Genomic DNA, 19,980 nt, shown 5'->3' with positions numbered 1-19,980 from the left:
ACACAGACACATTCTGTGCCCCGGCCACCCTCAGGCTGGAGTACCTGTGGTGACATATTGTGTACCCTAATAAATTTACCTGGGGATCAGAGGACAGAGCCAGCCACTACATTAGACATAGAGGCCAGGCAGTGGTGACACACACCCTTAATCCTATCACTTGGGAGGCAGAGAGCCATCTGGACCTCTGTGGGTTCAAGGCCACACTGGAAACAGAGCCAGGCAGGGGTGGCACACACCTTTAATCCCAGTACTGGGAAGCACACATGCCTTTAATCCCAGGAAGTGATGTCTGGGCAGAGAAAGGTGTATAAGGCGTGAGGAGACAGGAACTCACTCTCTTTAGACTGAGGATTTCGTAGAGGTAAGAATGTGGCTGGCTGCTCTGCTTCTCTGATCTTGCAGCTTCCACCCCAATATCTGGCTCCGGGTTTTTTATTAAAAGACCTTTTAAGATTCGTGTTACAAGTCCCCTCCACAGCATTTCCATTAGCTTCCTGACTCAGCTGGGTAGGGTGGGACAGGTGTGCTGCAGAATCCCGCACCCTCCCTGCCTCACTCATCTCCGCACACCTCCCTCCCTCCCTCCCTCCCTCCAGCTCCAGCCCAAGTCCCCTGATCTGCAGAGGTATTCCTGTGCTGGCGAGGCAGTTGTGCTTCCTGCTGCTGCTTCCTGCTGCCGTGTCACGTGACACTCTGTGCTCTGCCCTGAGAGGTGCCCGTGGTATGCCTTCATCTGTGGTTCTCACACCAATTCCGCTTCATCCTTTCCTTCTCAGAGGTGGGGTTCTCCAGGGTAGAGGCTGTCTTGTTCATTCCGTTCTCCAGGACCTCCCTCGATGCCTGGCACTGGTTGGTAATTTAATAAGGGTTTGATGACTGGATGCATTAGTGGGAGGGTGGACCAAGGTCTAAGCACTAGGTTTCTGCATGAGACATGCTCATGTCCACAGGTCGTCAGCTGCGTTCACTCTTGATGCATGCATAGGGTGCACAGGGCACACGGAAGACCAGCCAGCGTCCTGTCCTCACACAGCTAAGTCTCTGAAAAGCAGAGGCTAAAAGTAAACAAGAAACCAAAGAAACCTAGACCCTGAGACTTTCTGCGTAGAAAATGCCCAATTGAGGGGCAGGGGTGGGTGTTCTGGAGGGCTGGAGGCAGAGTGGGCTGTTTAGATGGGTGGGTAGGGAGAGCTTCACTGGGGACATAGGTTGGTCAGCTTTCTGTCACTAGAAAGACACACCTGAGACATTCATCTACAGAGAAGAGGTTTATTGGGATTGCAGCCTGAGACACATTGGACCCATGGCTTCAGGCCTACAGTGACAGTGCAGGGTGCCGGGAATGTGGGAGACAAGTGCTCACCTCATGCCTAGAGAGCAAAACGAGAGGAAGGAAGTCTTGGGTCCTGTAACATGCAATGACCGAAGGGCCTCCAACTCGGCCCTGTCTCTCTCAGCTCCACCCCTTCCGAAGAGCCCCTGCGGCTCCGAGCCTTTAGCACACTAAATGCCCCCCCCCACCCCGGGGGGGGACGTTGGAGATCCAGGCTGTGGCACAGCTGGAGCTGAGTCCTCAGGAATGGGGATGAGCCAGTTTTAGGAACAGGGTAACTCCAAACAGCAGACGGCTCCTCTTTCCTCAAGGCTTACTTTCTTAAGAAAAAAATACATTTGTTAGTTTCTCTCTCTCTCTCTCTCTCTCTCTCTCTCTCTCTCTCTCTCTCTCTCTCTCTCTCTCTCTCTTTCTCTCTGTGTGTGTGTGTCTGTGTCTGTGTCTGTCAGTGTGTACGTGTGTGTGTGTGTGTGTGTGTGTGTGTGTGTGTGTGTGTGTGTCTGTCTGTCTGTCTGTCTGTCTGTCTGTCAGTGTGTATAGCAGTCGAGGACACCTTGGGGAAGTCAGTGCTTTCTTTCCACCATGTAAGTCCCGGGGATCAAACCCAGGTTGTCAAGCCCCACAGAGCCGTCCTTACTCACGGAGCCACTGCGCTGGCCCCAAGGTTTATTTCTTCATCTGTAAATCGCAATAGACGCATCCACATCTCAGAGTGGGGTCTACACACATGGAAGCTCTCAGCTGGTGCCGGGCACACGGCAAACACTTCATACGCATTGGCTCTTACCAGTTACTGGTTGTGCCATAGAAAGAAAGAACCCTGCCAGTGCTATGTAAGGACACTTCCTTGTCCAAGTCCTCCAAGCCATTTATTAAATGGCTCTGTTCTACTCACCCCTACCCCCCTCACCTCACCTCCCCTACCCCCAGCTCCACTCCAGTAAAGGCAATGAAAATATCCTAAAGACTGATGGGGAGTGTGATGTGAAGGGGGAAGTCTCTTTAAGTGATGGTGGCGCTCTTGTGACTTCATCTTCCTCTTTGGATGCCTCCCACAATGGCTGTCATAGCTGCCCAGGGAACCTGTTGACAGGGGCCTTGCTATAGCTGGACCTAGGGTAAGATCCAGCGCAGCTGGGGCTGCCTGAGACCACTGATCCCCTGCAGGCTGATAAAGGTGATGAGTTACCCAGAAAGGAAGCCAGACACCTCCATATCTGCTGCCTGCCCAAGACTGGGAGCAGCCTGGCAGGTTTGCACTTCTCCAGAGGGAGGGAAAGGCTGCCTTTTGAAAATTCGGGAGGCTCTCCCACATGGGTTCCTCGGCTGGGCAGGCAAGAGAGTCTTGTGTTTGTAGCCAGAGCAAACAGATCCCAATTAACTCAGGAATGAAGATTTGCTTTAGTTCAAAGTCCAGAGCATGTGTTCTCTGGTCGAGGTGTGGTGTGGTGTGTGTGTGTGTGTGTGTGTGTGTGTGTGTGTGTGTGTGCAGGCGACCACACAAGTCTGTACATTTGTGCTGTTGGGAGAGGACCAGCAGTAGCACTGGCTTCCCAACAGCGGTGGCTTCCACTCTCCACCGCGGCTCTAGCAGATACGGTAATTTTATGTATTCATGTTTTCTTGTCTGGCCTCAAATGGCAACATAAGCACAACGGTGCCGTGGCAAGTGGTGCAACAAGGGCTTAATTACAGGGACCTTTGTCCAACTGACATGCTGAAAATTGGCCCCGGGGATGATTCAGCAGTAATCTTGCCACCGTTCCAGAGAAAGCCCTATCTGGGATGACGTCAGGTCTCTCCACGCCCGCCGCTCCTGCTTGCCTCTCCTCTCCAGAACCCCAGTCCCATCTGCGGAGCTCTGAGCTGCCATCTGCATTGTGACGAAAATGCATTTTATTACTGAAATAGCATGCCTGTGTCCATCGGCGGCCCTCTGGCTCTTCACATTCCATAGCACCTAGAAAAGGAAGAAATCCCAGCCCAGGGGGATGACCAAGGGCATATTCCGAGTTCGGTCCAGGCTTCCTGTATCTGGAACTGGATATTTTATCTCTGCACCCCATAAATATCTATACTTGGGGGCAAAGAGATTGGTTTAACTCGATCACTGGAAACCGAGGCACATGGCTAGTGTGGATACGCAGAAAGCATTGCAGAGTGTAGAGAGAGGGTCCCGAGCCGGGCGGTCCTTCTGTGCGTGGCCCACACATGCTTTGGATCACCTACTTCCAATTCACCAGTGCCCCCCCTTTTGCCTGACCAATAAAACCAGACAAGTGTTTGTGGGAGGCACCTTTCTCTTCATCTCCTAATTTGGTTTTTCTTGCTACTTCTGGCGAGAGCCATTTTATTTCTGTCGTCTATTTTGAAGAGTCGTGGAAAGAGAGCTGGGGTGGGTAGAGCTGGGGTAGGTAGAGCGGGGTTGGGTAGAGCTAGGGTGGGTGGAGCTGGGGTGGGTGGAGCCGGGGTGGGTGGAGCCGGGGTGGGTAGAGCCGGGGTGGGTAGAGCCGGGGTGGGTGGAGCCGGGGTGGGTAGAGTTGGTAAAAAGAGATCAAAGAATTGATCTCAGGTTCATTTTCTTCTGCCTCTGAATGTTGTTGTGATGTAGGGCACTCTAGCAGTCAGCAAATGAAAGGATGGAAAATCTAGATCCTTGAAGCTGCCAAGTGGCTGACAGACCAAAGCTAAATAGAACTGCCCCGTCCTCGGACTTCTTGTCATATAAGTTAACAAATTCTTTGTCACTTAAACTAGGTGGATCAAGGTTTTCTGTTCTATAAATGCTGAAAACATCATTACTACATGCCAGTGACTTGCAAGCCTTTTGACCATAAATTAAGACATATGCTCACTCTTCGTGTCTTTTAGGATGTGTGTGCAGTGCATCCCAAGGTGTTCTCTGCTATTCCGTTTCATTTTTAAAAATTCAGGTCATGACCCACTAAAGTGATTTCAAAGCTCATGAATGGGTCATGACCCACATTTCAGAGAACACTAAGTCATAGGGGATATAAACTGCAGGAAAGTACAACATGGTGTCAGAAAGACATGGTAACGAAGTGTCGGCACAGGACATTTCAGAGAACACTAAGTCATAGGGGATATAAACTGCAGGAAAGTACAACATGGTGTCAGAAAGACATGGTAACGAAGTGTCGGCACAGGAAGGAGCTGTCGTTTTGAGTTGGAAAGTACATTTTTTTTATCAGGGGAAGAAAGCAGAGAGCTGGAGACTCATGACAGGGACAATGGTGCAGTGGTTAGAGACACAGGTGCTTCCAGAGCAGCGTGTGAGCCTGGCCCCAGGCTGAATACAGTTCTCAGAAGCAGTGACTGATTGGGCAAGGTAATGTGGGAGCCACAAACCAGCATCACCGTCACCGGGAAGTGTTGGTTTCATGGAATTTAAAATGGCAGCAAGGGGCCGTTGGTTGGGTCTGCATCTCATTAGAGGGTTACATAAGAGATGCTTGAGGCACCAGGTGGATGAGAAACCCCGTGCCTGAGGACCAGTGTCCTGTCCCTCTCTTGTCCCCACTCTGCCTTCAGCCACTGCGAAGCCACCACCGGGGTCTCCACTGAGGAGTTGTTGATGCTAAGCACAGAGCTGGCTTTTCAAAAAGCGTCCGATCCTGAACTTCCTCCCAATGAAACCAAGCAGGAGCGGCTGCCTTTCAAGCAGAAAGGCCTCTAAGTCCTGCCTTTGCTCTTTTTCTTCCCACTGCCTTCTAAAAAAATTCTACCATGTGAGATCCAGACCCCACAGGCAGGTGGGGCTGTACTATTTGGCACCTCTACTTTAAAAAAAAAAAAAAAGTGGTGGAGGAGGAATCACAATATCTGGTTCAATCCGGTGTTTGCGTTATCTGTAGATTTTTAATTACCCACATCCTTCCTTCCCTGCTCTCTCCCTGAAAAACAAAAGTTGACTCTTCAAATAGAAATTAATTGGCACTCATCTGTAGCTTCTTTCCATCAGGCCCACAGGAATTGGAAAAGCAGAGGACATTTTCCTAGGAGTCCACCTACTGTGGATGTTGAGTATCAATCCCCTTCAAATCCATGGCCGTTTTTAAAAAAGACTCGTCAGCTTTCTAAACAGCATTCTTTCCCCACAGTGGCAACCTTGGTGCTTTGGGCAAAGCACTTCCTGCCTTTCTGCCTTGCTGGCTTCACATGGATGAAGAAAGCCACTGTCCTGGCTAGTTTTGTGTCAGCTTGACATAAGCTAGAGTCATCTGAAAGGAGCAAACCTCAATTAAGAAAAGGACTCCATAAGATCAAGCTGCAGGACATTTTCTTAATTAGTGATTGATGGGGAGGGCCCAGCCCATGTGGGTGGTGCCACCCTGGGCTGGTGGTCCTGGGTTCTATAAGAAAGCAGCTGAGCAAGCCATGATGAGCAAGCCAGTAAGCAGCACCTCTCCATGGCCTCTGCATCAGCTCCTGCCTCCAGGTTTCTGCCCTGTGTGAGTTCCTGTCCTGACGTCCTTCAAGGATGGACTACAATGTGGAAGTGTAAACCAAATAAACCCTTCCCTCCCCAACTTGCTTTTCGTCACTTTTTGGACAATCACTTTGACCCTAAAGCTTACACAAAGTGATGAGGTCACATTACAGTTAGAGATTCCACCCTGGCATCTTCAAGGCTTTGCTAGTTCTCTCCATGGACTCTCTCAACACTGTGCACAAGACTGGACTTTGAATGCGGAGTAAAAGCTAGCATTACGGTTGGAGTGTGAGACATCCTCCAGAGCCTCAGCCACGGGGGCTTGCTGCCAGCTGATGGACTTTTGACTGGATGCTGAGGTTTCTGGTCTAATCAATGGATTAATTTCTCGATGGAGCCATTAAACGACATGTCTGGGAGGAGGTGAAGCGTGAGTTGAGGCTAGAGGAAGTAGGTCACTAGGGTGTGTCCTTGAGTTTTGTATTAATGAGTTTGCTGTTGCTACGAGAAAACATCATGACCAAACATGACTTATGGAAGAAGGTTTATTGTGGTTTCTGGTTCCAGAGGGAGAGCCGAGTGGCCAGCAGGCACAGTGGCAGGAGCAGGAAGCTGAGAAAGTGAGAAGTGAGAAACTGAGTGTGAGAAGCAGAGACAACCCACTCAAAGGGGCAAAGCTCTACACTCTCAGAGCCAGCAACGTACTTCCGGCAGCAAGGCTGCACTGATCTCCAAACAGTGCTCACCTGGGGACCCACTGCTCGAACACCTCAGCCTGAGGGGGACATTGCTCATCCAAACCACTCTAAGACTCCAACTTGTCCAGGCCTCTCCTGTATCCCCTTTCTCTGCTTCCTGTTTACCTTGAAATAAAGATGCTCAGGAGCCCATAAATAATTTCTCCTCCATTTAAGTAGCTTGTATCAGGTTAGTTGGTTGGTTTTTGAAACAAGGGCTCACTATATAGACCAGGCTGGCCTAGAACTGACTGCCTGCTTCTGCCTCCCAAGTGCTGGGATTAAAAGTGGGTGCTACTGTGGTGATATTTTGTTTGTGCTTTAACAAATAAAGCTTGCCTGAAGATCAGAGGACGGAGCTAGCCATTAGTTAACCATAGAGGTCTGGAGGTCTGTATAGACAGGAGCTGGGCCCCTTTTCATTCTGAGGAGTCATGGAGGTAAGAGGTGACTGTGGCTGCTCCTTTCGTTCTCTGATCTTTCAGCATTTACCCCGATATCTGACTCCGGATTTTTATTATTAAGACCAATCAGAATTCACGCTACATGCCACCATGTCTGGCCCCATGTCAGATATTTTCTCATAACCAACAGTGAGTGTCTTCATGATCTCTTGTTCCTTATCTGCTGAGGAACCTGAAGTGCGGCGTCATCTCCTGTGTCCCTGATTGTCAGACCTTCCCATGCCTTGTTCATCTGTTTCTGCTGCTCACACTCGAGTGCTCTGTGCACCCCTGCTGCTCTTCCCATGTCTGCGCTCTCCTTCAGTGCTCCCTCATCCAGCAGAATGTCCCAAAGCACAGTCCCTTTCCTTCCTCAACACCCCATACACGTCCAAGTCTACACTCCACCGTGTCAGTCGAGAACATTCAATACCAAACCTCAAACTATCGTTCCAGCATTTTCTCCCAACCTCTAGCTCATGGCCCAGAGTAAAGGGCAGACAAGGAGTTCCTGGCACGTGATCTTGAAGCATTCCCTCACAATGTCTTGAAACACCCACTGAACTATTAACATTGGCTTCATGAGGAGGAGGCGGGCTTTGGTTGTCAGTACTTCACAGAGCCTAGCACATGACTTGGATTCAGTAAATACTGGTTGGATGAACCAATGAAGATGTAAGAATTCAAAGAGTCTTATTTTGGATGGAATCTGCTATGAAGACGTAAGATATCCTTTGCCAACTCTGTTAAAATACCTATTTAAGATGTATAAAATAATTCATAACAACTGGAAAATCTACTGTCCAAATTTGGAAGAAATGTAGAGTCATTTTAAATATGTAAGGCCAAGAGGGAACTGAAACTTGGACTGAGCAGGCATCCTCATATCCAGCAGGGCGGGCTTGGGGGCATCCTCATCTCCAGCAGGGCGGGCTTGGGGGCATCCTCATCTTCAGCAGGGCAGGCTTGCAACACCAATGAAAGAAGCTAGATGTTTGCTTTCCAGATCTTGACCTCTGACTTAGGATCAAGATCTGGGTCAACCAAAAACCTGGGAATCCCTCCTTTGTTGCTTGGGTCTGTATGTTTACATCTTACAGGGGTCACCTAAGACCATTGGAAAACACAGATATTTACATTGCAATTCATAACAGCATCAAAATAACAGTTATGAAATAGCAATGAAAATAATTTTGTGGTTGGGGTCACCACAACGTGAGGAACTGTATTAAAGGGTTGCAGCCTCAGGAAGCTTGAGAACCAATGATTTAGAGAGTCAAATATCTTCCTCAAACTTTCATAGCCCAGTAGAGGAGTACATGCTTTGTAGACACTAGTCCTGCCTGCATTAAGCCCGGTATTCAGTTATATTCCAGGAAGGGATCCACCAACATCCAAGTGGGAGAATCAAGAGAAAGTCACACACACTGTGTCCTCTGGTAACCATGAGGTCAGAACACATTTTCTTCTCTGACATGAGAAGTTCTGGAATCCTGCAGAGGAAAGGAGGCAAATGTCATCTAGAAGCCCAGTGGAAAAGCATATTTCTAAAAATGACATATTTTAGAAATCAGAAAAGAATTCTAGAAAAAAATTTTTTATACCTTTATCAGAATAGAAGAAGATGTGGCCTTTATGAAGGAGAAGAAAATTATGAGAAAAGAACAAGGTGAAATACAATGAGAACAGGATTAAATGAAGAACTATTGTGTGGAAAAGAGAAACACAAAGCCACAAATGGTGGTTTGTGGTGAGAACAAAATTAACAGTGGGTCAGAGAACACCTAAACATTTACTGATGTCCTAAGGAGGGTAAGGAAGCCGAGCAAGAGCCGAAGAACCCGTCAACGAAAACTTAAAGGGCTTGTTTTAGCTCCTAGTTCAAAGTACAATGGACCGTGGTGGGAGAGCGCAGGACCCTGTGGCAGGTGGACACATCACATCCACAATCAGGGAACGGATCAATGAAGACAATCCCACGGAGGCAAGCCCAGGACCTCAAACGGCACTAGAGTTCCTCAGGTTGAAAATGAACACTAATTGTCACTCCTGGTATTTCCATTTTTAGGGCCAGGGAGATGGCTCAGGAAGTGAGGGTAACTGCGGCCACACCTGGCAACTATGACCCACATAGTGGAGGAGAGAACCAACTCCCCGAAGGTGTCCTCTGACGGTCACCTCTGTGCCCACACACATACACCCATATACAATAATAAACAAAATGAACTATTTAAGTATTTAAAATTCACTTATTTGCATGGTGTGTGTGTGTGTGTGTGTGTGTGTGTGTGTGTGTGTGTGTGTGTGTGTGTGTTCAGAGGACAGCTTTGCGGAGTCTGTTCTCTTCGTCCACCTTCACATGGGTTTTAGGGTCTGAACTGACCACCAGGCTTGAGCCTTTCTTGACTCACTGAGCCATCTCACTGGCCCTTTCCACAGTTTTATCTTTCATGTATATGCATTCAAAACCAAACTCTAATAGGTAATATTAGGTCGTAATAATTAATCGTAGATAATAATTAATCATAATAGCTTTCCTCCCATCTAAAAGCAGTATGAGCCTATTTGTACACAGAGAAGCGTAAGGAAAGCATTCCCACGGTTAGAAGAGAAATTGCCAGGGTTCCTCTGCTGGAAGAAGGGCAGTCTACTGCAGTCCCAGCCATGCCCACCTCCAGCCCTTGGCACCTCGAGGCATAGAGTGTACATCCACAGGCTTGAGTGGATGGCCACAAGCTCTTCGTGGGTGGAGAGCAGGGGTCTCTCGAGCACTTCCAAGCTCCTCTGAGCCTCAGGCCACGTCTTCATGATGCTGCGACCCCAGGGACTGGAGCTATCTCTGATCCTTCAGCCACCAGCAAGTCTTCTGTACGTAAAGGTCCTAGGCGGGTCTTTTTTGTTTTAAACCAGAGAGAAGGTTTAAATAGGCCCTGGAGTCTGTGGCAGTCTATGAGATCTACATGAGCTTGAGAGATCTGTTTTCTCTGGACTTTCCCATCACCGGTGCTGTGGGACCACAGAAAAGTCCCTCCCTTTCACTGACAAGGGAAGAAATCTGGTGGCCCAGCCTGTCAACCACTTGGTTTCAGCAAAAGCTTTGCATGTTTCCAACATCTCAATGCTTGTTTTAGCCACAGCAGTAGAGGCCTGTCAGGGCCCGTTCTCCATCTGCCTGGGTAACCAAGCCTTAAAATGGAGTTTCCTCTGCTTGCTTAAGATGTGAAAGAGGCCGGGCAGTGGTGGCGCACGCCTTTAATCCCAGCACTTGGGAGGCAGAGGCAGGCGGATCTCTGTGAGTTCGAGGCCAGCCTGGTCTCCAAAGCGAGTTCCAGGAAAGGCGCAAAGCTACACAGAGAAACCCTGTCTCGAAAAACTAAAAAAAAAAAAAAAAAAAAAGATGTGAAAGAGGAGAGAAGAGCCCCACAGGAAGTCTTGCTCACAGCTTCCTGCCTCTGCAGTGACTAGAAATGGCCCAACCTGAGCTCACCATCATGGATCTGAGGTGCCAGTCTGGAGAGCTGTCCCTGCTGAATCCAGAATCTCTCTTCTGCCTGTGGATGGTGTAGCAACAACTGTGTCCTAGTACTTGTTCTCCTCCACCCAGGCGCAGGCATCAGGAGGTGGGTTCTGTTCTCAGCCCAAAAAGGTAGACCTTTGCACCACACAGTAACAATTTCTGTCTGGCTTATTGCCAATCTTTTCCTCAGTAGTTAATACACTCTGGCAGAGGGTCACGCTGCTTTCTTCATCCTGGATAAGACTCCCGGGCTCGGGCAGCCCTCCTCTGCCACCCTCCTGAGAAACTGGACCTGTCGACATGTGCCGCCTCACTGTCTCAACTGCTTCTAATGCAAAAGTCTCCTTTCTCTTCACTACAGAGAAATGAAATCTCTAGATAGTATAATCTAGCACAAGTAATTACTTTCTGTCTTTTTATGGAAGAGACAGGGGCTTGCTCCCCTCAGGTGTGTGCTCTGTGGCTGGTCACTTCTGCCGAGCAGGAGGACTTTAATGAGGTAGCAGAAACAGTGCTGGAACTTCCAACAGTGCTGGAAGATCACCGGGGCTGGACTGGGGCTGGAGATATCGGCAGAACGGCTTTTGTGTTTAATAGATTTCTTTTGGCAGAAAATGGCAGGAATTCAATACAAATTAAAAGGACAGCAACAAAGGAAATAGCTGATGACTGATCATGTCCGGATGGGTCATTGAATCAGGGATTGTTGCTAGAAGTAAGCCTTGAGGACTGATAGAGTCCTGGTGTAGCTTGAGTTTTCCTGCCTGGCCCATAGTCAGGACAAATCTCTCTCACCCGCCAGTCCCACAGCCGCTCAGACCCGACCAAGTAAACACAGAGACTTATATTGCTTACAAACTGTATGGCCGTGGCAGGCTTCTTGCTAACTGTTCTTACAGCTTAAATTAATCCATTTCCATTAATCTATACCTTGCCACATGGCTCGTGGCTTACCGGCATCTTCACATGCTGTTTCTCATCATAGCTGCTGGCAGTGTCTCTCCGACTCAGCCTTCCACTACCCAGCTTTATTCTCCTCCTTGTCCCTCCTATACTTCCTGCCTAGCCAAGTGGCTCAGGTCCTTGACCATCCTTTAAGGGCTCCTGAGAGGCCCAGCCCACCCAGCAGACACTCCATCAGAGCTTTTTGGAGCCCTGAGCACCACATGACCTCAGGCCCCCAGGGGACTCCATGAAGCTGAGGGGGGACGGGAAGCACCACAGTGGGGTCTCTCATGACCTCTTATCTCTGTTTCCTTTCTTTCTACCCAAAGCTCCTCCTTAGCCTCAGACACCGCTTCCTTTTCCAGCCATCCGGGCATCCACTTCCTTCTCCAGCCATCGGGCATCCGTAACTCTGCCTTGTTAGCCCATCACATGGCTGAGGAACAAACCTGCTTGCTCTTGGACCCAGGGTAGCCTGGAGAAAGCCGCTGGCATCATTCACCTGACAGAAGACCACTCACACTTCACCTCGGTTGGCAGTTCATGGTCAGCATCACTGCTCCAACCATCTCCTGTCTGTTAAGATTTGATCTCTTAGCTTCTAGTCCTTCAACCTCTGCTGGTGGTGAGGTGATCTGCCAGGATGATGCCAGGAGATGTCTCTTAGCAGCCCAGATGGAGCTGCAGATTCTCTGAAGTTTATCCTGAAGCCCTGTCATGCCCACAGAAACCCATCTTGTGTGTTAACTCTTGACACTCAGGGACATCTTCCAAGGATGGTGTTTCCTCCAGGTGTGCACATACTTAGCATTTCAAATACAAACTGAAATCCAAGTTTCCATTTTTTCATACTTTCACCTTCTCTCATCTCCTTTACTTGGCTATCTTTGGGTTGAGGAAATGCTTGCAGAACCCATCATTTTTTTAGCTAACCAACTAAACAAACAAAAGAGCCAGGCAGTGGTGGTGCACACCTTTAATCTCAGCACTCAGGAGGCAGAGGCAGGCAGGTCTCTGTGGGTTCAAGGCCAGCCTGGTCTATAGTGTGAGTTCCAGGGCAGCCAGGGCTGTTACACAGAGAAACCCTGCCTCAAAAACAAACAAAACAAAACAAAAAGAAAGGGAAAAAAATGACTGGCAGTACACAAGGATTCCTCGGTGGTCCTCACCCACTCCTGAATCACACCTGCAGGTTCTCCTCTGGAAACTAGATGCTAAGAACAAGAAGAGACATTTCCAACTTCTATCAACTCTTTTCTCCATCAGTTTGAAGGAGGGATATCTGAGGAGAGCACACATTGTAAGTACCACACACGAGTGACTTAATGAACAGCATCCCCAAACAGCTCCTCGGTGCGTGTCTGCAGCCCCCAGAGCCCCCCCTCCCCAACATAGCCCATTCCTATGGCCCTGTCATTACACATTTTTTTCTAATTTGGATAACTGTAGGTTTCACCAAGTCCTGGCTTTACACTGAGTAGTTCATTTTAATCTTCATGTTTTCCAACCAGCTAAAGTCATTGTTGCAACAAGACAGATGAATGACATGGGACATGGCTGCAGAGCTGCTTCCGGGCGAGGGCTGAAGAAGGCCTTTGTCCTTCTGTGTGTTGCCTCGGGAGCTTTGATTGATCTTCGGGCTATTCAATACATACATACCTCACAGGCCTCTTCCTGTTTTGTGTGCTCTTGCCATGGTCTTAGATGAAGTGAAAAGGGCCCCCAAGGTTCGTCTCCTACCACTGGATGGAGGAACGCCCTTGGCCAGTGCAACCCTGAGGACCAGGACTTATGGCTTAAGAAAAGATTTATCACCCAGCAGCAGTGGTGGTGCACGCCTTTAATCCCTGCACTCGGGAGGCAGAGCCAGGCAGATCTCTGAGTTCGAGGCCAGCCTGGTCTACAGAGCGAGATCCAGGACAGGCACCAAAACCACATGGAGAAACCCTGTCTCGAAAAACCAAAAAAGAAAAAAAAAGAAAAAAAAAAGAAAGGAAAAGAAAAAGAAAAGATTTATCACCCCTTTCCTTCCCAGCCTTCACCACCTCCCCTCCCTGCCTGGGCAGGAAGCCACCTGCTGGTGCAGTGGTCACTACTGGGGTCATACGCTCCACGTGCATTACATGTTGAGATCTGACTCCCGGGTGAAGCCACAGCCGCCTCCTCAGTGGAAAGCAGATTGCTCCGCAAACCTTCGTTGGCTGACACAGCCTTGCACATGGATTTCCAAAATTACCAAGGCTAAGACATTCTTTCTACCCCCAGCGCCGGCGCTGACCCCAGCGCCGCTTGCCAATGCAAGCCCCCCCCCCCCCCAACACACCAGTGTGTCTCACCTTAGGCCATGAGTAGCTCCGGGAAGGGCACTGGGCACACCTAGGACTGGTTCGCTTTATTCTGAATTTCATATAGATAGACTCACGCAGTGTGTCCTCTTTCTGAGAGCGGCTACCTTTGATCAACATACTGCCCATGAGCGTCATCCAACCTGGGCAATCAGCACAGAAGCTCTTCTTGCTGGGTGGCTTTTCGATGTACAAATGGAAAAGAGCACATCGGTGCATGTCTGGTCTCTTCTTGATGGCCTTGGCTGCTGTCACCAGGCCACTGCCTGCATTCGTGTGCCCGACCTCCTTCAGATGTGTGCGGTCGTACTGTGGAATCTAGAGCCTCGTAGAGGAGCATGGGGCCGGGGGTGCTTCTGCCGTCGCTGTCGGGAAGGGGGGCCTCCCTGGGGACTAACAGCTGAGTGAGCACCTGAAAGGCCAGCAAGGCGTGGCTGTGCACAGCTGGAGGAGAGTGCTGGAACAGGAGGTCCGCCAACAGAAGCCGAAGCCTGGCGGTCTGGGGAGAGAAAGGGGCACGAGGCTGGCACAGTCAGTCACTGAACTAAAGAACAGATGCAGAGAGTCTGCGGTTTTCCATGTACCGGGCCCTATTCTAGGCTCTGGAGACCCCGCGGGGAATGAGACATAAGATGCTCTGTCCTGGGACAAAGAGGTGAGGCAGCTGGGAGAGCCTGGATGAGGAGACGAAGGTCAAAGGCCAAGTAGGACTGTATAGAAAGCGGCCTGGGTCTTCCCTGGAGTTGTGGTGGGAGGCAGGGAAGAGGGAGGTTTGCTTTAAGCCCCCCCCCCTCTTTCTCTCTCTCTCTGTGTGTGTGTGTGTGTGTGTGTGTGTGTGTGTGTGTGTGTGTGTGTGTGTGTGTTGGTGTGTATATATGAACACAGGCACACAATGTAGCTATAGAGGTGTAAGGAACATGTAAGACCTAGGGTGAACAGCCCTGGTCAGGAGTGATAAGCAATAGAATGACGTAAGAAAACCACAAATGGAGTAGTGATAACCTATAAGCTATGTGTGGAAGTAGGGATAGGACTAGAAACCTAGCCAGAAAGGGATATAAAAGATGAAGCCTCAGACCCGACCAACAGAGCTCGTCAGGCCCTCTCATGAGACGACTCTCCTCTGCCAGAGACGTGAGATCCTGTCCCCAGTGCAGACATGGCTGACCTGAGGAAGGCTGACCCAAGATCCAGAGGAACAGATGTGGCGAGTCCGGACCTGTATACCCGGAGAGGTACTCCCGCCTCCATTTGGAAGACGGGATAAATATTGCTTGTAATCTTACTGTGTGAATAAATGTTATATCAAGTCTGAATCAAGAGTGATTATTCCTCCCCCGTAACCGGGGTATGTGCTCGCTACCAGAGGTAAGAGGTTAACCTCTCTCTGGTGTTGGGCCTCGACTTGCACGATTGGCGTGGGTCTCTAGCTGTCCCCCACTGCTGGCCCTTGAGCCTTAGGGAATTACCTCTCTTGTCTCTCCTGTCCATCTCCTCACAGGAGCACTGGGAGTGCAGCCTCTCCGACTCCGTCCAGTTGTACTTGGGTGCTGGGGTCCTGAGCTCTGATTCCCGTCCTTGCATGGCGGGTATCTTATGAGTCATCTCCCCAGCCCATCGTGGAGGATTTTAAGCAGAGGTGAGAACGATAGATTAGCCAGGAAGTGAGGGCAGAGGCAAAAAGATCCATTGGTGATTCGGGCTAAGGACTGCAAGCTGATGGCAGCCTAGGCTGTGGGGACCACAAAGATGACCTGCACAGAGGGCACATCGTGGAGGCGGATCTGACAAGCTACAATGAGGGATTAATTGCAAAGTGAATAAAAACTTAGTTTTATTAAATTTGTAAAATTTAATAAAATTAATAAATTTAATGAAAAAATTTTAAATGTATTTTTATATTTAATTTATCATACTAATTATATTATATGATATAATTATATATTTTTAATAGGTTTTCTGCCTCCTGATAGTAAGTTTCTCCACTGACACAACAAGCCAGATCAAGCTGAATTGAAAAAGTATAACAACAGGTTTATTGAAAGCAACTCCTGGGCAGGTTCTCTGGTCCCAAAGATGGAGGCCAGAGAAGTCCCACCCCCAAACTAAAGCAGGGAGGTTTTATAGGTTGTAGACGAGGGGTGATGATGTGTCCACCACAAGCTGGGTTTGTGACCAAGTGTGGTCAATAGTTGAGCGCTTCGGCAGGGACTAAGTTGCTGGCCACTTCAGGGGAGGAAGCCGCAGTAGTCACCAAGAATGCAGAACTGGGCTTTTTGGTGCCTTTTCTTTGTTCAGAGACTCTCTGAGTGGGCGGGTTGGAGAGAGAGAGAGAGAGAGAGAGAGAGAGAGAGAGAGAGAATGATGGGGCTTTCTGGATTGTGTAGGGGTGAGCTGGAGGCTCCAACCAAACATTATGATATTTAATTATGTATAATATAATTATAATTGTACAGTATTCATTATATCATATTTATTTGGTGTAAGTTAAAAATAAAAAAATAAACTCCGCTCCGGCTTAAATTCTAGTCAGTTGGCCTGAGCACCGAGCAGATGGCGGCGGCAGCACCAAGGCTGGAGAGACTCGGCAAGAGGGACCGGGGTGGGGGATAAGCACTGGCTCCATTTGCTAACCTGGAGGCGCAAGGGAATGTTCAAAGACTAAAACCCCCGAGCTCAGAGGAGAGCGAGACTGAAGACATGCTGGAGTCATCGGCACACAGGCAGCTTTGACAGCTGACCAGGGTGACTTAGCGGGAGAGAGCAGGGCAAGAAGAAGATGGAGATGTCTAGGAGTAGCTGAGAACTTGAAGATCCATTTTACAGATGGGGAAACCGAGGCTCTGAGAAGCTAAGCAAATTGTCCCAGGTCACAGTATGACAAAGCTTGACCTACTCCAGGGTCTGCGTATTTGCTGGCTTCACTTCAATGCCTGTGGTTTCTCAGCTCCGCCATGCAGATGTCCTGTACTCTCAAGCAAATTAGCCTCTGGGCAGCTCCTTCCCCTGTCTGTGAGGTGAGAGCAATGATAACCACACACACCACTTAGGGCAGTGTGAGCATACAAAAAACTAATAGAATGGAAACGCTCCGAACCATGGCTGGAGCACAGGGAGTTCATGGTTCATGTGTGAGTCACAGGGAAGAGTCACAGGGAAGAAAGGCCAAGAAGCTCCTGTCTCCACAGCCGGGCAAGCTGGCTCCATTGCCACTGTACAGGCAGGGGACTGTGGAGGGCAGGCCTGTCCTAGAAACTCTTTTATGCTCGTTACCAGGGCAACCTTTGGTCCTGGATAAATCTAGCCTCGTCCTTATGCAAGTGAGCTGTGATGATGTCTTTCTACTTTGGTGGTAGAGACAAGGTCTCCCTATGTGGCCCGAGGTAGTGTTCAAACTGAGAGACAGCGAGCTGGTGCCTCCACGTGAGCTCTTGGCCCCTTGCTGTCTAGGCTGGCCCATCTGGGAGCTCTCTTTGGCCAAGGGTCAGGATGGAACCTACTCTTCACTTAAGTTGGTGTTGAGTACCTCGCAGCCATAAAGGTGTAGCTAGCTGATATCAGATTCACTGGCGTTAATTTCACAACCTTATCTGAGACTCTTCTGAGAGTAATTAAGTGTTATCAGTTCCGTGAAAGATGAACCCAGAAAATTAAAAGTTTCAGGGTATACCAAGATGGCCCAGTCAATAAAGTGCTCGTTGTGCAAACACAGAGACCTGAGTTTGAGTCCCAGCGCCTGTGTGAAAAGCTAGGAGTGCCGGTCTACATTTGTGGATCAGTGCTGGGAAGATGCGGAGCACTCCTGGGGCTTGCAGCCAACCCTAGCCAAACTGGCAGGCCCCAGGTCCCAGTGAGAGACCCTGTTTCCAGAAAAGTAGACATCCTCTAACAAATTACACCCAAGTTTGACCTCTACACACACACACACACACACACACACACACACACACACACACACACACACCCCTACCTCAGCCCCTCAGGTTCTACCCTTGCAGGAAAGAAGAATTAGACAGTGAAAACAAATCATAATTTCCTAAAACTTGCTTGGGACTCACCTCCTGGGTCCTTCCCCAGCCCTGTGATATTCTGATCCAAAAGCACAAAGTCCTTCAGCCAGCCACGGGACTGGAGCCGTGTGAGGACATTCTTGCATGACCTACTTGCCTTAAAGGAAGCAAGGTAGGAGGGAGGCTATGCTCTTCCTACACCTCAGATCTGACAGCCCAGCTTTTCTAAGCTCCACAGCATGCAGCTTTTGATTAGGGTAGAGGGAGCAGGCCCAGGAGGCCCAGATCCAGCAGCAAATGTGGGTTTGAAGTGTTATTCTCGGCTAGCTGGGCCAGAGTCTCCATTGTTCTCAAAGCCTGGAGCAGACGCCTTAGGAAATGCTAACTCTCTCAGTGCCTCACAGGAGCTTCTGTCTGGCTTGAGATTCTTTAGTCTGAAGGAGGAATCAGCAGCGAGCCATCAAGGCGAGCCGCAGAGCAGGCTCAGGTTGGCACTGGGCGTGGCGGCTCCTTCATTAGGTGGCGGTGCTGGCGGCTACAATCAGCCTCCGGGAAGACGCTAATGAGCTCCCATCCGCGGCAGATGGTAGAAGGCTAGCTTCTGATTTCTCTTGTTTCGCTGCTTTTTCTTTCCTCAAAAAATGTGCTAACCAAGACACTCCTTTCTTGTGCTTGATTTTAATAAAGCCACATATGAATTTTTAACCCTTTTTAACCCGACCTTCCTCAGATCGTGAATTCAAGGAGCAACAGCTTCTTGGAACCCAGGGAGACTTGCCCCCTAGCATCTTTCCTCTGCTCCTTCCTATGCTGTCTACTTCTTTTCCTTTTAGCACAGAGGAATCACACACACACACACACACACACACACACACACACACACACACACACACACGCACACGCGCACGCGCACGCACACGCGCACACGCACACGCACACGCACACGCACACACACACACACACATTTGTGAGCCCCGAGGACCCTGTAGGTGTGGATTTCATTCTCTTTCTGTCTGAGACAGGCAGAAGTTATCATGCTTTGGCTAAGTTTTGTTCCCCCTTAAGGCAGATGCACTACCCTGACACACACACTCACACATGAACTCATGAAGTGAATCACTACAGACTGTCAAATCCCTTCCACATGCAGGCACCCCACAAAGCAACACCCAGATGTTACTTTAAGTAGGTGCTGGGATCAACCCATTTCATAGATAAGGAACTGAGGCTAAGGAATTTATCCAAGATCAAATGGCCAGGAAGGGACAGAACCCAAAGCCAGGAAAGTACAGTTCCCCAGCCAGAGCGTTCGGGTGGTGTATTCCTCTATCCTCCCCGGTGAGCATGTGGATGCATGACTGAAGACTCCAGGATTTCAGGCATTTGTCTTCATTTCGGATTCTTGTCTGGGGGTGAGATGTTGAGAGGCTCACCAGTGGAGAGACAAGCAATTTAAAGAGGCATTTTCGGAACTCAGGGATGGAGGGAAGAATTGTGAAGAGAGGTCCTGCATAGAAAACCATCCGAAAATGTGATGGCTGAAACCAAAAGCCACTGTTTCTCCACTCTGTGAGCCAGGGCTTTGGGCAGAGGGTCAGCATGACTCCATGTGAGACGACCAGACTGTCCAGACCAGAGCCTTGCTCAGATCTCACATAACTCAGGGGCTTGGCATTACCCTCCAGCTCTGCTGAGGTCTAAACAGAAACAGCATCTTTCTGTCTCATTCTTTGAGACCGTCCAGTCAAAGGGTCAGCCTAAATTCAAACAGATTCCTTCGGATGGCTCAATGGCCTGTATGTAAGCATCTTTGCAGACGATCTACCTGCATGGTGTCTTGGTAGAGGCAGATGGCCAAGTGTTAGGCCAATGTGACAGAAAATCCCACCGTGGCCACTTTTCTGGAAGGGAAAAGATTCTCCTAGAAACCACACTGCCCTCATTCTCTCAACTCTACAAGTAAATGTAGAAGGTGTTTGTTGGACACCGACTGGCATCACGCATCTGTTCTTCAGGTGGTGACAGTCTAGTGGTTCTCTGACTAAGAAGTCCAGTGCAGGTGCAACACCCTCCCTTGGCTCAAGCAATGTGCACATACTGTCTGCCAAGACAGACGTGGGCAGGGGAAGGGGCAGGCGGTGTCTACCTCACAGAGCACTCAGGCAATGTACCAGGGGTGTTGCGGGATTGCCAA

At 49.3% G+C, this 19,980-nt stretch overlaps 2 long non-coding RNA genes across 4 annotated transcripts; one reads left to right on the top strand and one right to left on the bottom strand.

Moving 5' to 3' along the window:
* Positions 1 to 600: 600 nt before the first annotated feature.
* LOC128116427 (uncharacterized) lies at positions 601 to 7,023 on the top strand. The gene is made up of 2 exons (XR_008220449.1): positions 601 to 852; positions 5,458 to 7,023. It is a non-coding gene; the product is annotated as an uncharacterized LOC128116427 (long non-coding RNA).
* On the bottom strand, positions 6,317 to 18,571 carry LOC128116426 (uncharacterized). Of its 3 annotated transcripts, none has more exons than XR_008220446.1 (3): positions 17,835 to 18,571; positions 13,768 to 16,081; positions 6,317 to 8,462 (listed from the first exon to the last, which is right to left on the bottom strand). It is a non-coding gene; the product is annotated as an uncharacterized LOC128116426 (long non-coding RNA). The 3 variants fall into 3 exon arrangements; XR_008220447.1 differs by lacking the exon at positions 6,317 to 8,462 and adding an exon at positions 10,407 to 13,378; XR_008220448.1 differs by lacking the exon at positions 6,317 to 8,462 and having other exon boundaries at positions 10,407 to 14,275; positions 15,246 to 16,081.
* Positions 18,572 to 19,980: the final 1,409 nt, after the last annotated feature.

This window comes from Peromyscus californicus, unplaced genomic scaffold, assembly GCF_007827085.1.
Source record: "Peromyscus californicus insignis strain IS unplaced genomic scaffold, ASM782708v3 Scaffold_20__1_contigs__length_68692818, whole genome shotgun sequence".
In the NCBI taxonomy this organism is placed as follows: domain Eukaryota; kingdom Metazoa; phylum Chordata; class Mammalia; order Rodentia; family Cricetidae; genus Peromyscus; species Peromyscus californicus.
The sequence above is the reverse complement of the archived record's forward strand: the minus strand, read 5'-3'. Positions and strand labels throughout refer to the sequence as shown.